The sequence below is a fragment of the Panthera leo genome, chromosome C2 (assembly GCF_018350215.1).
Source record: "Panthera leo isolate Ple1 chromosome C2, P.leo_Ple1_pat1.1, whole genome shotgun sequence".
NCBI lineage: Eukaryota > Metazoa > Chordata > Mammalia > Carnivora > Felidae > Panthera > Panthera leo.
In genome coordinates, this window is record NC_056687.1 from 119,480,998 (window position 1) to 119,499,125 (window position 18,128).

Here is an 18,128-nt window from a genome sequence, read left to right on the forward strand (position 1 = left end):
ACGGTATTAAAAATCTGAGGCTTTACTGAATTCACTTCAGGGATTGAACAATGATTTTCAGAAGACACTGGTAACTGGCATGTATAGATAAACTCTACAAGGGCTTAATAAGAAACCTTTGTTCTGGATTATCAAATTTACTTCACTGTATCGTCCTCAACAGTTACTTGATTGCAAAAAAAGAAGCCATCCTCTTGCAAAGTACTGTTGAGTTTAATGTATTGTCCTTCCTGATATAAGAATTCAATATTCAACATAGAAGGGATTTTTAAATGATACTACATTGAATACAGACAACTTGGAAGATTTAGTCTTCAGAGCCTTGTATAAAATGATTAAGAAATTTGGCTTCTACAGCTAAGGACTTTCCGCCACCTTATTAATTAATTAATAAAATTAAATTTTATTTAATTTGCCTTCAAGCATCCCAGAACTCCATACAATGTGAAGTTATGAGCAAAATCTCAAATGAGGATTTCCTAAGAAAAGCATTTGGTGTGATTAGTCTGGAGATGTCAACTCTGCTGCTGCTACTGCCACTGCTGAATTGTAAACTAGGCAAGTCATTCACTAAACTAAAAATTTCCTATCCCTGATATCTTTCTTACCTGTCCTGGAGATGTGTTTGATTAATACCAGATAATTTATGTGAAAATTCTTTAAAACAAAAACACTCCATACATTTTTATGTTTATAGCTAGAATGAATCCATTAGCATCCTTGACAGTAAACTGATTAAGCTGAGAGAATTGGACCATACTTAGAGACTAGTTAGGTGACTAGTAACAGGATTTGAGAATTGCTTCTATGTGTGGACAAGATCTTGGGAGTTCTTAAACTATTCTCAGCCTCCAAATCCTTGGATTTCTCTAGGCGTCATTTGAAGAGTGGAAATAAAAAAGATTACCAGTCTACACAAATTGAATTTTGAAAATACTTGCTTTGTCTCTAAATATTTTACATTTGTGTAAAAGCCTTGATACCTTCAGTTAAGTTTTCTAGACATTTATCAAGATAGTGTTCAAAAATTTAATACATTTCTCAAGGTAAAAAACAAAAAGGCTTAGAGCTATAAGAGAGAAACTCAAGAGTGTTCTGAGTACTATATTAGGGTTTGAAGAAAGATCAGTAAGTGAGTGATACAGTACATTACCCACCTATCCTATAAATTACAGGATGCTTTTGACTAATGGAATATAAGCTAACATCCAAAGCTCTTCCCCATAAGTTTAAATAATGGCCAATAATGTAATTTCCAGTGCATTGTAAAATGGCATTTTACAGTAGCAGTCACTCCTTTAAATATATGCAATGGAATTAAATATAGTATTTTGATACTCATCATCCATTTTTAAAAAGTGAACTAACACTTTGCTTGAATAAGTATTACATTATATTTCTGTTCTGTCCTTTACATTCACAGCAATAGTTCTCAGGGACTATTGCCTCCCTCCCATGGTATATTTGGCAATATCTGGAGACATTTTTGGTATCATAACTAGGGAGTGGGGGCTACTGGGTATCTAGTGGGAGGAGGCCAGGGATATTGTGAAACATTCTACATTACACAAAGCAACTCTGAACAACAAAGAATTAACCAGCCCAAAATGTCAGTAGTGGTATGCTACTAAGAAACCCAGACCTACAGAATTCTATTCTTATATAGAATGGTTTTAGGCATAAAAGTCTTACTGGTTATCATTCTTTGCTGCAGCAAAAAAAAAATGTGTGTATATTAATATTTATTCCATATCTTGTGGTCCTAATGTTCTAAAATTAAGTCAATCCAGGAAAATTTTTTTAATCATTGTGACTGTTACTAATATACAGATGACCAACATATAAATATCATAATTTTGAATAATTATAGAAAGTAATACTTTATCGAAATGGGATTGGGATTGGGAAATCGATTGGGATTTTTATCATTTAGTTTAAGTTTTCATGGGCAAATATTATTTATTTATTGCTAGAATCTTACCTAGCCATTAATTTTCTGAATATTGACTTTTAGGTGCCCTGGCAGTTATGTCCTGGAACAACGCACTGTAGTGAGATTCAGGATAGGTAAGAAGTTTATTTCTTTTGTAAAGGCCAAAAGGGCCATTCTCTGTGTACTGAAGTACCTCAAACATTATTTTTTTAAGAAGTTGTTTACTAGTAGTTACTGGATAGGTGGATGGGTGATAGCAAGGACACTGGTGGGAACACTCTGGATATATTCTGAATACAGACCTAACATAATTTACTCAAGGTTTGGATGTGAAAGAAGGGGAAGCAACAGCTCTCACTGTGTGGTTTTTATCCTAACCCACTAGATTTATTATTTGCTGAGATGGGGATACTGAGAAGAAAAGAATGAGGCAGATACAAATACAATTCCCTCTGTCCATTTTCTTTAGTGCCACATTTGTGTTTCTAAGTTTAAGTTAGCTGTTGAATCTTACAGTTATCTTATAGTTATCTATAAAAATGTAAATAATATATTACTCTCAGTGTAGTTAAAAGACTTACACAGTCATTTTCCCACAAATGACAGGATCTTTTCCTTGGTTTCTAACTCCATTGCCTACAGTTCAAACACTTGACAGCGTTAGTTGTAACTCTTTACCAAGTAATGTTAATAATCTAATTGGTATATATTTGATTACTTTAAGGACAGGTTGTGTACAGTGTTTTAATGGTATTTTAAACACATTTTATTGTATTTGAAATCAAAAACTAGATGTTGGTAATTTTTAGGACAGGTTCACTATCATCAAACAGTTGACTCCATTGGATGTATAAAACTCATAAACACCAGAGGACTTTGCTTGTTATAATTGAATTATGTAGTTTTCTGACTTGTGCAAAACAATGCAATTTAGCTCAAATGCAACTGGAACCTTTAATTCATGATTTATATTAATTCAAATTAATATTCATTGTTATTGGCTAGGCTGATCCAGAGAGGCATGTTTTTCTTGTAGTAAATTTTGAATACTTCTGTTTTTTTCCCACATGGTTTCAGCAAAAGAAATAATATGTGAAAATACAGAAAAATTAACACCATTTCAATGAGAGGTTACTTTCATACCCAGTTATTAAGATCTCTTGAAAAGTTAACCCAAAATGTGTACACCTTTGTAAGTTAACATTATTATTACCTATTTTATGGATTGGCATACATATGGAAAGTTCCCTTTATTCAGTTCCACCCCAAGTTCAAGAATCTGAGGGTATGGGTTCTCCAAGTCCAGTGGATGAGACAGAGATATATACCAGCTTTATTATATGTCTGTGATAAATAGTGAGGTCTAAGCAATATTGAAGGAGCATAAACAAGTTAGAAATTCCTGAAGTTACCAACATTATATTTGCATTGAACTCCTTTTGGGAGAGTAAGTTGTGTGCACTGAAATAATTTTGCTTCTTTCTCCTTTAACAGCCTGTTTTCTTAAGCCTTACATCCTATGTCTCTTACCTCTCTGCATCTACTGGCTTACCTCTCTGCATCTACTGGCTTGTAGATGGTGAATGAATCTACTGGCCACCGCTGGTGAATGAAGGCAGCTACAGCCCACTGCTGTGGCTAAGCAAGCCTGCCAGAAAGCTTGAAGAGGAGCCTCAGCTGCCCTTTACAGAGCAAAAGCATCCTCTGAGTAGCTAAAGCTTGGACTTCTAAGCAAGGTATCTTTACTGGATCCCTTAATGGAAATCACATGTATAGGTAAAAGACCTGCCATGCCATAGTCTTTAGCCTAATGGCTGTGCCAGTTGTAAAGATGATCCACAGCTGAAGAACGCTATTTATGTTTTGTACTTGGGTATCAAACATAATATGTATTTAGTATTCAAAACTATATAGTTGAGATATGTTTTTTTGTTTTTCCTTACAAAAGGGCTTATAAACCCTGTAGGTAATTCATTAAGAATTCCCATTTGGAACACTAAAGATTGTGGCCACCAATTCTAACATATTGGATGTGTGTGTGTGTGTGTGTGTGTGTGTGTGTGTGTGTGTTTGTTTGTGTTGGGGGATTCCCCATATCAACAAGCAATTCTCCCAACACCAAGTGGGTGTCCTACAATTTAACTCAATTTTGACACTGTCTACCTGGTAGACCAGGTAGTTACCTGTGCTTCTGAATGACCAGCTATAAATCAGAGATTCCCATGACCCCTTCTTTGTGTCACAGGTTAAGAGTTCAGTCCTACAAGACTGTCTGTGCTTCCTCTTCAGATGCCAGTAGCAAGTCCAGGTTATCACCTATCTTCTCTCACATACCCTCTCCTTGGTTTTGATTAATTTGCTAGAGTGGCTCACAAAACTCAGAGTAACATTTTATTCATTAGATTACTGATGAATTACAAAAAGATGTAACTCGAGGCACCTGGGTAGCTCAGTAGGTTAAGCGTTCAACTTTGGCTCAGGTCATAATCTCACGGTTCATGGGGTCAAGCCTTGCGTAGGGCTCTGTGCTGATAGCTCAGAGCCTGAAGCCTGCTTTGTATTGTGTCTCCCTCTCTCCCTGCTCCTCCCCCACTTGTGCTTTGTCTCTCTCTAAAATAAATAAACATTAGAAAAAAAATTTTTTTTAAAAGATGTAACTCAGGAACAGTCAGATGGAAGAGATGCATACAGCAAGGTATGGGAAAAGGACTAGGAGCTTCCATGCCCCTCCCAAGTGTGCCACTTTCCCTGACCATGTGTTCACCAACTTGGAAGTTCTCAAAACATCTATTTGGGGTTTTATAGAGGCTTTATTACATAGGTATGATTGATTAAATCACCATCCGCTAGTGACTGATCAGCCTCTAGCTCCTCCCTTCCCTCTTCTCTGTTCTTATCAAGGGGTGAGACTAAAAGTTCTAACCCTCTATTCCTGGTTAGTTCACCTGGCAACCAGCCCCCATCCTTCAGTGCTTTTCAAAAGTAACCCATTAATGTAAACCCAGTTGTGGTGGAAAGAGGCATGTTATGAATAACAAGACACTCATTTTACCTTTATGGCTCTGAAGTTCTTTCAGGAACTGAAGACAGAAAAAATATAACAATCGATGTTTCCATTGCTCTTATGCTCAGGAAATTCCAAGGTTGTCATAAATCATATTATCACAGGAACTAACTGTAGAGATGTCATATCATCCAATGTAATCTAATTCCAGAGTGTGGCCCATTGAACTATTAGTCCACAACAGATTTACCTTCTTTGAAATGTAACTGATTCACTGATCTGTCTGATTTGACAGACCATCTTCTACTTTCTGTCCTTGTGCTACCTTGTACTTACTAAAGAAAGTGGATTGATATGCAGGACTTTTTCCTCTTTTTTTCCCCCTTAGGAAATAGAGTTCTAGTTATTTTTTTTTGAGAAGCCAGGAATTAATCACAAAATAGTACATATTTATTTATTATAATTAAGCTTCCTTGAAGATTAGCCTGATACTTAGAACTTAAATAATTATATATAAATATATGGTGTGCTAATCTAATCACAAGGTAACAAGACCATTATTAGAACTTGTTGACAAATTAAAAATAGCAACTTAGTAGATTAAACTGGAATGTCATAATTAATTTGTCTTTATAGATAATATATCATTCTAAAATAAAATAGAATCTAATTGCAGTTATAAGTTTGCCGACTTAGTAGTAAATACAGTAATCGAAGTCCTAGGATTTGTCTAAAAGCAAGCTTTAAACTCTAAATAAGAGCAGATTTTAGTTTTTGTTATTAAGTTTTGATTTGTAAGTCTTTAAGATACTAGTACTCAATTTTTGAACTGTATGTAATGAAAGACATTGAAGCAAAGTAATGTAATCTGCATTAAAAAAGAAAAAGTTCAGTGTTTGTCTCAAATACCAAAGAGATAACCAATAGTAAATAGTAAAAAACTTTCCTATAAAAATCATTAAATTATAATATGAATGTTTATTCATTTATTGGAATATATGTTTCTACCAAGATGACTACCAATGACTTACATTTCTTACATTGTTTTTTCTCTTAAAACTGGAAATAATTGCAAAGGAAATTTCAGGGATAGTATTTTAAAAGCTCTATTTTAAAAATTACTCTCTTGGGGCACCTGGGTGGCTCAGTCGGTTAAGCGTCCCACTTTGACTCAGTCATGATTTCACAGTTCGTGAGTTTGAGCCCCTCATCGGGCTCTGTGCTGCCAGCTCAGAGCCTGGAGCCTGCTTTGGATTCTGTGTCTCCCTGTCTCTGCCTCTCCCCTGCTCATGCTCTCTATCTCTCTCAAAGAATGAATAAACATTAAAAAATTTAAAAATAAAATAAAAATTATTCTCAAATTCCTCTTAAGTTTGTAAAAGCCATAAAGAGAAATATTTTTCTCTAATAAAACATTAGCCTATCTTTTTTATATTTTGATTTCTATTTGTTGCTTATATGTAGAACTAAAGTATTTTTATTATCTTCATAACAACAACAAGTCTACATTTCTTTCTTTTTTGGGGGGGGAGAGAGAGAGAGGGAGAGAAAGAGAGAGAGAGGGAGAGAGCACACATGTGAGAGGGGCACAGAGAGAGAGAGAGAGAGAGAGAGAGAGAGAGAATCCTAAGCAGGCTCCACATTCAGTGCCTAGTGTGACACTGGGATCATGACCTGAGCTGAAACCAAGAGTCTGACACGCTCAACTGATTAAGTCACCCAGAAGCCCCTATATTTCTCATTAATTCTTATAGTTTGTAGATTCTTTGGGTTTTTTATACATACCAAATATATAAGTTACAGCAGCATCATTTAAAATATGTTTTTTAGGAATAAGTCTAAAGATAGGAATAATGCTAAAGAAAGAAAGATGGACACCAACTCTACACTGGAAATTACAAATCATTGAAAGACAAAGTTCTAAATAAATGGAGAGAGTGATATACCATGTTGAAAGATTAGTAGATTTAATATTATAAAGATGTTAATTTATAATTCAGCATAACCCCCATCAAAATCCCAAGTTGTGTGTGTTTTTTTTTTTTTTAATTAAATTGACAAGCTGAAAACTCAGACATATCTACAAAGAATGAGGAATGACCGAGTTATTCTTAAAGAACAAAACACTGGAGTACTTAGTAAATACAAACAGTAAAAACACACAGGTGGTCAGCTGACTTACAACAAAAGTGATTAAACAGTGTAGTTCCCAAGGTGGTCTTTATAATAAATGATACAAGATCAAGTGAATATTATGAAAAACCATGTACATCTTGATCTGTCTTCACATGCCAAATACCAGAATCAATTGTAATTCCTTTAGGAATTACAAACTAAATGTGAATGATAAAATACTAAAGCTTTTCAAAGGTAACAGGAGAACTTCTGTCTGACTTATAATAGGTTGTGATTCAGGAAATCCCTAAGATCACCCCCAGGGAATAACAGAGCTCAGCAAAGCTGGTATACTCATGGTTGCAGTTTATACCATGGTAAATGCAGATTAAAATCAGCAGCAGGAAAAGGTACATAGGGCAGGGTACAGGAGAGACCTGGTATAGAGAGTTTCTAGTTGTTCTCTCCCAGTGGCATTGTGTGAACAGTGCTTGCTTCTCCCAACAGTGATACGTGGTGATGCAGACAGAGTGTTGTCAACCAGGGAAGCTCAACCAAACCTTGGTGCCCGGTGTTTTTTTGGGGGTAAGTTACATAGACATGGCTCTCTTCCCATATTGCTGATCTTAGTCTTCTGCTCCTCCAGAGGTCAGTGTGATACCACATGGGACAAGGCCCTCACCATAAATCACATTGTTAGTATAGACTACTTGGCATGGTTTAAAGCCCCCAGGTAAACAAAGACACTCCTTTGAGGCAGGACATTCCAAGGGCTTACAGTTACCTCCCAGTAACTAAGTTACTGGGATGAGGGCCATACCTTTCTTTGGACAAGATTAATCTTGTTACACATCAGTAAAGAGTTCTTAATAAATACCAAAAGCTCTAAACATAAAGGTAAAATGATAAATCGGTCTGTATTAAGAACTTGTATTCATTAAGAGAATGATTAAGTAACCCAGAGTAGGAGAAAGTATTTTCAATACACATATTTGACAAAGACTGGTATCCAGATTATGTGAAGAACTCCTAGAAATCAATCAGAAAAAAACCCAATGATGGTTGGTGGGGGAGGGAGACAACAAGCAGAAGACTTAAGAAGGCATTTAAAAACAATAAATCTCACCTTTAATACTAGACTTGACAAAAATGTGGAGAAATCCTACCTCTTATACAATACTGGTTGGAATGTCAATTGGTACTTTGGAGAACTGTTTGGCTGTGTCTACTAAAGGTGAACGTATGCATACCCTGTGACCTAGCAGTTTTGTTTCTAAGATTATACCCAAGAGAAAACTCATGGATTCATTCACCAACAGACATATTTATTGCCATACTGTAATAGCAGAAAACTGAAGAATATTCCAATGTCCATTAACAAAGAATAAATTGTGGTATATTCACACCATGGAATATGATATAGCAATATATATGATAAAACAATTTACAACTGTGTTAAACAACATGGATAAATTTCACAAAATGAGGAAAAACCAGACAAGATGGTACATTCTGTATTAGTCCATTTATATAAAGTACAAAATCAATAATTAGGCATCACATTAGCAGTTATTCTTAGGCAATAAATACAAAAGCCATGTAGTGACTGGAAGGTGCAAAAGAAAGGTTCCAACAAATTCAAGGAAAAACAGCAACAATAATACACATGGCAATCCAAATCCAAAGAGAAAAAAACACTTCTTTCAAGGAAGCCAAAAATGCTGCAGAAACCAAACACCTAGATACATTCAGTTTACAAAACAAAATGCTTAGCTTCTCTAAGATACTTACATTGAAGATACCTGAAGTTTTCCCAGGAGTAAGAGTAAATTGATTTGCATTCACTTTACAGGCCATTCTTGAAGAGAAAGTCTGCTTTAAAGGTAAATTTGATCTCTTAAAAGGTAGACCTACAGCTTTTAAATGACTTTTTTATGGTCTGTATTCATCAAGGGTTTAAAAGCAGTGTGTCACCTTTTTGCACAAATACGCTATAATAAAATATTTTTCTTTGTCCCTGGTTCCTGACACAAAGCTCCTAAAACCTTTGGAATTTCCTCAGTGATAAGGCAGGCCTCTAGTAGCTTCAGGATGGGGGCTGGTCACCAGAAAGACCAATCCATGATTAAAAGCTTGGAACTTTCAGTCTCACCCCAAACTTCCAGGGAGGGGAGAGGGGCTGGAGATTGAGTTAATCACCAATGAGAAACAATTTAATCACTTCATGCCTATGTAATAATATCTTTATAAAAACCCCTAATTGATGGGATTCAGAGAATTTCCCAGTTGAACTCATTAAGGTGCAAGGTAGGTAGTGCACTTCTTCCATTTGACTGTTCCTGAGTTATGTCTTTAATATTAAACTGGTAATCACAAGTAAAATGCTTTCCTGAGTTCTGTGATTTGTTCTAGTGAGTTATCAAACCTAGGGAGGCAGTCACAGGAACTCAAGAATGTTTAGTTTGCTGAGCAGAACTGTAAGTATCCTTGGCACCCTATTTGCATAGCTTCTGAAGTGGGTGCAATCTTGAGGGACTAAATTCTTAAACTGGTAGAGCTTGATGTTAAGAATTGAGCTGAATGGTTACACATCAGTTGGTATGAGAATTATTTAATGTGTATTGTCAACAAATAATCTCTTCTTACAATGACAGTTGTTATGATTGATTTGTAATCCCCCCCCCCACACACACACACATTCATATGTTGAAATCCTAACCCCCAGCACCTCAGAATGTAACCATATTTGGAGGCAAGTTCTTTAGAGAACTTGATTAAGTTAGATGAGGCCATTAGGATGGGTCCTGATCCAATCTGACTGATGTCTTCATAAAAAGAGGAAATTTGGATACATAAACAGATACCAGAGGTGTCATAGGGAAAAGACCATGTGAATAGGCAGCAAATGTACAGCCATCTACAAGCCAAGGAAAGAGACTTCAGAGGAAATCAACACTGCTGGCACATTAATCTTAGATTTTCAGCCTCTAGAACTTTAAGAAAATAAACTACTGCTGTTTAAGCCACCCAGTCTGTGGTATTTTGTTATGGCAGCCCTAGCAAACTAACAGAATTTATTATTTGATTTTACATGCTTATTTCAGACCAGATTCATTTCCACTGATGTTATATGCTTGTTTGAGACCACAGTTTTTAGCCTGGAAATTTTAGAGAACAGTAAGTAGTATCCACATCTCATGCTATCCCAACCCAAGGATTTGAATCATGATTTTCATACTTGAAAACTAGCACATGAATCACACATCAGTAACATGAAAGATCAAGTGGAAGAATATCTGAAAGCACAGAACAAAATTATAAACAGACAGGAAGTATGAAAGAAAAGATCAGAGAACTGAAGGACACATACAGAAGACCCAATAGTGAATAATACAGGAGTTCCAAAAGGTGGAAGAATAACGATGGAGTAGCATCAATAATTAAGTATTTTATAGTAAAAAAATGTCTTGAACTTGAGAAAGCTCTTTGTCCACAGAATAAAAGAGCTCACACTGGCAGGATTGATGAAGAAAAACACTACTTTGGAAAAGAAGACCATAGGCTCAACACTTAAAAAAGACTTAGTTATTTACTAAAAATGACATTGCAGAAAAGGAAGAGTTCCTATCAGCTATTGCAGAGCAATCATAACCGATTTCTTTTTCTTTTTTTTTAAAGATTTTTTTAATGTTTATTTATTTTAGAGAAAGAGTGTGAGCAGAGGAGGAGCAGAGAGGGAGACAGAATCCGAAGCAGGCTGCAGGCTCTGAGCTGTCAGCAGAGTCCAACAAGGGGCACGAACTCACAAGCCGTGAGATCATGACCTGAGCCGAAGTCCGACATTTAACCGTCTGAGCCACCCAGGCACCCCAAAAACTGATTTCTTAATACAACAAAATTATCATAGTATATTTGTACACAATGGTGCAATCAAACCCCAATTCCAAGATTTGCATTATAGTCAATAGAAAAGATAGGACCTCAGTAACAGTTAATGAAAAAGGAAATACCAGTAGTCACAAATTAGCAAACAAAATGGTTACCCAAAGGAGATGCTAATATCATACAATTAGAAATGGTCATGGAATCTATCATTAATATCTCAAGGAGCTGTCATTTTGTTGAGATTTCATTTTTTTCCACACACTGACCTAATGCTATCTTGCTATAGACATGTTAGAAATAATCTAGTTAAATTTCTGAGTCCCAAGGATAAAGAAAAAATAGTCTAATTAGCTAATGGAGGAAGAATAATTATGAAAGAAAAGAATCAGATGAACCAACACTTTATTTACAATATTAGAAGCTAGTGAATTTAGTATAATTTATATCTAGGGAAAGGACTATATGATCCATTGATTCTAATACAATCAAGGTATCATTTAATTGTCAATTTCAAAGAAAGTTGTTTATAAACATGTGAAGATTGATAGAATATATTACTCAGCAGCACAACTGAGGAAGTAGTAAAGGAAAGGACTATAATCAACAAAGAAAATACAGATCTACAGACATGGGAAAATAGAGTAAATGAAAGAATGAGGAGCTCTGACACAATTGTTACCTTAAAGAGATATCTAAACAGATGGAGAGTGAATGAGTGTGTGTAATATAAATACTAACTGATGCTTCTTGAAATGAAAGTGGCATACTGCAAAGGCACCCTGATAATAGACTCTAAAGGCAATTAAAATATATCAACAAATCATAGGCGTTTGGGGCCAGGGAGAGGGGAAATAAAAGTGTTCCAAAGGGCTCATCCAGTGAAGGAACAGAGCACCTAGCAAACGAATAGTTGGTATCTCATTTCCATTTAACCCTTACTTTCATATGGATTTAATTTTGAATGTATGAAAATATAATCACCAGTTGCATGAAAAAGTGCAATAGAATTTCATAATTAAAACAAGGAAAAGAGACTAGCAATGATCAAACAGGAAAACTAAGAGAAATAGTTAAAGGAAAATAAGGAAATATTTTTAAAAATGCAAACAAAGTAGGATGAAAGGAAGAAAACATGAATGATTAACTTTCCCAGTGTATAAAACAGCTTCTCAGATTGGGTTGAAAAAAAACAAAACAAAACTAAAACCTATCAATATATTCTTTTAAAAAAAGTGTTTAAACAGAGCAGTGAAGAAATGTTGAAAATAAAACAATGGCATAAAAGAAAAGCAATTGCATATACAAAATCAGATAAAATGTATTAAGATTAAAAGTTCTAAATAAAGACTATACAATGACAAAAGGCACGGTTTACAAAGAGCATATAACTAACAGAAGCCAGTTTTTAAGGTATTATCTCTCAGCTTCAAATTTATTGTTTTATCTCTCAGCTTCAAATTTACTGTTCTATATTTTGCTTTGTAATGCTGGAATTAGAACTCTGAAAATTGCATTTCTGATTGGTCAGTTTACTCCCTGTTAAGTTCTGGCAATAGGGGGCAATAAAGGGTTGTCACAAGACAAAGAAGAAAGAAACTGTTCTTTTTGTTACCATTTGTATCTTATTTCTATTAGCATCACCCTAATAAAGTTTTACTCTGGCAGCTTCAGAATACAAGTAGGTAGGGAGAAGCCATTGTATCTTGTCAGTGTCTATTCAGGGAAAAGCAGAGAGAGGTAATGGAGTATCTGAATGACCTGAGAACTGAAGAACCCCATATAAAGTAAAAGTTATTCACTGGAAATCATAGCAATTCAATTGGAGAATAGTAGCTAAAACTGGAAGAGGTTTAACATTTTCCAATAACCAATAAGTTGGCTAGTTCCTATAAGTTTTCATAACTGACCCACTAGGGCTTCCTCCATGTACAAGGCTTCATACTGAACAGAAACTGCTGGGATGAAACAAAATTGTTTAGATTAGGAACAACTGAAATGAAGGAAAAAGGTGGTCCAGATAAAAGGGAAAAGGAAGCAGCTAGAATCTGCCCCAAGCAAGCCATTGTAGTTTTACTAATATATGAAAATAATATAAAAAGAATCTAAGCAGAGAAGCTATCTGAACTAAATCTTCTAAGAAGTTATGAAAACTAAATCAACATAGAAATGAACATTAGAAAACTATTGAAATAAAATACCAGACAAATAACTATAAGAAAACATGACAATAATAGAATAAACCTATAGGCAAAGAAAACATGCTAGAAAGATATATTCAACATATATGCAAATGGAAACATACCACTTCAAAATGAGATAAAAAATTAGGAAAAGATACAAGATATGAAAAAACAATCAGAACTAGGAAAACTCAGAAATTAGTTGATACAGCTCAAAAAATAATTGAAAACTATACCAGATCTGATTAATAAACTAGAGAAAATATACACCCCAAACTCAAGTAATCTCTTGTTAGGAATAGTAGATTAAAAGAAGATAATTAAAACAAAAATCAAACAAAATGAAGAGATAAAAGGGATATGAGAGAAAATGACAAATACTGAAGATACAAAAAGAAAATTCAACATATGAAATAACTTCCTTAAAAAAAAGAATACTGAAAACTTGCTGAAAGTATTATTATAAAGTATATGTTAATAGAGCACTCTATTACCTGATAATATCAACCCAAAAAAATCAAGACCAAGACATATTCTAATAAAATGACTGGACTTTAAAGAAACAAAAAAATCCTCTGGGAATCTAGGGAAAAGAGCACATGTTTAATAAGGGCATCAAAGTGATATTATCACGGGATTTTTTTTAACATCAATGCTTTATGCCAAAAAACAGAATAACACATTTAAAATATTTAAATGCGACAAGGCATAAATGGGACAAAGCAAATGACTAATTATATATTCTAAATCTATTTGTGTGACCTTGAGAAGCAGATTATCACTATGGAAGAGAAGAGTTAAAAAACTGAAAAGGCTGTATAAAAACCCTGAATTTGTAAAATCCTAGAAAAAACAAATTACCAACCAGAAGCAAATAGTGGCCCTGGTTTCCAGATTATCATTTTGACATTTCCCCCTGCCCCCCACTGCCTTTTTTAAGGAAACCATGGCTGCTTCAAGAAATGACTGACTCCAGGTTTATGCAAAAAAAAATGTACTAGAACATCTTGAAATGCTGCATATCAGAGAAATAATCAAAAGGATTCAGAAGTCAAATTGAGGCCCTCATTGGCCATAGATTATATAAAGATCACAATGGATTTAAACTAATCAAATACGTTAAAATTTGTGATTTCATAACAATATTAAACAGTAGTTTTTGAAGACTTCATTGGTCACTGTGACAGGCCTCTAAAGATGCTCAGTTGTTAGAAATTTTACTATATGTGGAAAAAGGATCTTCATAGATGTGATTAAGTTACAGATATTGAGATAGGGACTCTCTCTCTCTCACCCTCTGACTTTTAAATATAATAACAAGTACTATTATAAGGGAGGCAGTGGGAGATTTGACTACAGACAAAAAAGAATGTCATGTGGTAGAAATAGAGGAAGAAGATGGAGGAAGGGAGGAAAGGAATGCAAGGGCATACAGCACTGGTCTCTGGAAAGTATTCTCTAGAACGTTTGTAGTGATTGTGGTCCTGCTGAAACCTTGATTTTAGCTGCAAAAGATTTATTTCAGGCTTATGGCCTTTAGAACTATCAAAGAATAAATAGATGTTGTTTTAAGGCACCAAGTTTGTGGTTGTTACAGCAACTGAAAAAAAACTAATACAGTCAGAAATCATTATCTTAAAAAAAAAAAAACAATAAAAAGAGAAGGAAGCATTCATTTCTCCTTTCCTAAATGAAGTATACCACTTGGTAAGTATCAAATGAGGAATTGTCTTCTTATTAACTTATTCTAGCTAATCAATAAAAATATTAGCATATCATAGGTACTTTATAAATACCAATGAATTGGGATTTAGACATTGAGCACAAATGGCTGCTGCATCAAAATTGAGAGAAAACAAATTATGCGTACCTTCAGATGAAAGATTATAGTCTTACCAAGGGGATAAAAATGTAATTTTATCAAACTTCTAGATCCTGAAGACAGTTTGCAGGAAATAGAATAAAATAGAACATGTTGAATCACATCACAAGTATGTAATAAAAAAAATCCAGATTATGAGAAACCAGACTGGACAAACATCTCATTTCTTCAACAAATAAATAGTAAGGAAAAGAAGGGATACCAGGAACACCTGTATGTAAAAGGAGTCTTAAAAGACAATTCAAGTTAAGAAAAATGAGTAAGACTAAACTATAATGTCTAGGGATGTCCACTTGGATCATTAAAAGCCGTAAAAACAACAAGGAAATGAGTGTCATAAAAGTTGCAATAGTGTATATGGGTGGGAGGGGGCTATCTGTGCAAAAGGGCACACAGAGAGGCTTCTGGGATGGTTAACCAATTTCTATTTCTTGACCAGGATGGTGGTTATAAGGGTATTCTCTTAGACCATTAGGGTAGCTATAACAAAATACCACAGACTGGGTTGCTTATAAACAACACAAATTTATTTCTCACAGTTCTGAAGCCTGGAAGTCTAAGATCATAGCACTGGCATGCTTGGGTAGGGCCCTCTTCTTAGTCACAGACTTCTTGTATTATCAGTAGGCAGAAAGGGCCAGGGAGTTCTCTGGAACCTCTTATAAGAGAACTAACCCAAAGTCTCCACCTACTAATACCATCACCTTTGGGGATTAGGATTTCAATTTAAGAATTTTGAAGGAGGGGGACACAAACATTTAAAACAAGACAGGTATTTACCCTTATAGTAATTCACTAAGCTACATTTTCTTTTGTGTGTTTTTCTGTGATTTTATCTTATAATAAAAAGACAATAAATAAAACAAGTAAAAAATACTACACTAGTGCTTCCACCATAAACAACTAAAAAATTGGACAAAATGTGGGGAAGAACTGTGTTCAGATTTTGAAAAACAGGCAGTAGAAGAGTGTGATCCTAGAGAGAAGGGAAACAAATGAAATAAGTTATTCAATCATTCCACTTTCTTTTTTTTTTAATTTTTTTTTTAATGTTTATTTCTCAGACAGAGAGAGACAGAGCATGAGTGGGGGAGGGGCAGAGAGAGAGGGAGACACAGAATCAGAAGCAGGCTCCAGGCTCTGAGCTGTCAGTACAGAGCCCCACGCAGGGCTCAAACTCACAAACTGTGGGATCATGACCTGAGCCGAAGTCGGTTGCCCAACCAACTGAACCACCTAGGCGCCTCTCAATCATTCCACTTTCTAACTGGAGGCAGTTTACAGACTGCAGAGCAGGAAAGGAGAGCATGAACACACCTGGGAAATAATTTGAATTTAGAGCAGCCAGAATGGAGAAACATTGTTGAGCAATCAAGGCATTCCGTAGAGATCCCAAAATGGTCCCGTTTTAGTAATAGGGCTAAATTTGGCCATATTAAGAATATTCTGTCATCAGCTGAACAAAGCTTTTTAAAAAACCTTGAATGGATGAAATAACAATGCCACAGCAAAACTCAGCATTTTTTTTCATTTTTTATTTTTATTTTATTTTTTTAATGTTTATTCTTTTTTTTTAATGTGCAATTTATTGTCAAATTGATTTCCATACAACACCCAGTGCTCATCCCAGTAGGTGCCCTTCTCAATGCCCATCACCACTTTCCCCTCTCTCCCATGCCCCACCAACCCTCAGTTTATTCTCAGTTTTTAAGGGTCTCTTATGGTTTGGTTCCCTCCCTCTCTAACTTTTTTTTTCCTTCCCCTCCCCCATGGTCTTCTGTTAAGTTTCTCAGGATCCACATAAGAGTGAAAACATATGGTGTCTGTCTTTGTATGACTTATTTCACTTAGCATAACACTCTCCACTTCCATCCATGTTGCTACAAAAGGCCATATTTCATTCTTTATCATTGCCAAATAATATTCCATTGTGTATATAAACCACAATTTCTTTATCCATTCATCAGTTGATGGACATTAGGCTCTTTCCATAATTTGGCTATTGTTGAAAGTGCTGCTATAAACATTGGGGTACAAGTGCCCCTATGCATCAACACTCCTGTATCCCTTGGGTAAATTCCTAGCAGTGCTATTGCTGGGTCATAGGGTAGGTCTATTTTTAATTTTTTGAGGAATCTCCACACTGTTTTCCAGAATGGCTGCACCAGTTTGCATTCCCACCAACAGTGCAAGAGGGTTCCCGTTTCTCCACATCCTCTCCAGCATCTATAGTCTCCTGATTTGTTCATTTTGGCCATTCTGACTGGCGTGAGGTGATATCTGAGTGTGGTTTTGATTTGTATTTCCCTGATGAAGAGCAACGTTGAGAATCTTTTCATGTGCCTGTTGGCCATCTGAATGTCTTCTTTAGAGAAGTGTCTATTCATGTTTTCTGCCCATTTCTTCACTGGATTATTTGTTTTTCGGGTGTGGAGTTTGGTGAGTTCTTTATAGATTTTGGATACTAGCCCTTTGTCTGATTGTCATTTGCAAATATCTTTTCCCATTCCGTTGGTTGCCTTTTAGTTTTGTTGATTGTTTCCTTTGCAGTGCAGAAGCTTTTTATCTTCATGAGGTCCCAATAGTTCAAAAAACTCAGCATTCTTTAAAGAAAGACTAAAATCCAGACTCTGTAACATAAAACTCATATTCAGTATTCAATAAAAAATTACTATACATGCAGGAAAAAGCAACTAATAACTAGGAATGCAATTAATTAATAGAAATAAATATAATAGATGATGAAATTAGCAGACACATTCTTTAAAATACTAATTATAAATATTTTTAAAGAGAGGAAACATGAAAGTGAGACAAATGAAAGATATGAAAAAAGAACTAAAATGAAACATTTAAATGTAAAAAATGTATTCAAAATTAAGAAAAACAAAACCCAAAAACAACAGTGAGCTTAATAGCTGACTGTACACTAAAATAAAAGATTAATGAACTGGGACACCTTAGTGGCTCAGTTTGTTAAGTGTCCGACTCTTGATCTCAGCTCAGGTCATGATCTCACAGTTCATGAGTTTGAGCCCTGCATTGGGCTCTGCACTGACAGTGTGGAGTCTGCTTAGGATTCTCTCTCTCTGCTCCTCCCCTGCTCTCTCTCTCTCTCTCAAAATAAAT

The 18,128-nt window shown here is 35.2% G+C and overlaps 1 protein-coding gene across 2 annotated transcripts in view; it reads left to right on the plus strand.

Moving 5' to 3' along the window:
• Positions 1-2,011: 2,011 nt before the first annotated feature.
• SLC9A9 (solute carrier family 9 member A9) overlaps positions 2,012-18,128 on the plus strand; it is a 766,376-nt gene continuing 750,259 nt past the window's right edge. The window contains exons 1-3 of one of the 2 annotated variants that reach the window (XM_042954872.1): positions 2,012-2,067; positions 3,428-3,669; positions 7,560-7,637. The gene's annotated coding sequence lies outside the window, so the exon portion shown is untranslated. The remainder of the gene's footprint in view (positions 2,068-3,427; positions 3,670-7,559; positions 7,638-18,128) is intronic. The other variant, XM_042954873.1, reaches the window with a different exon arrangement.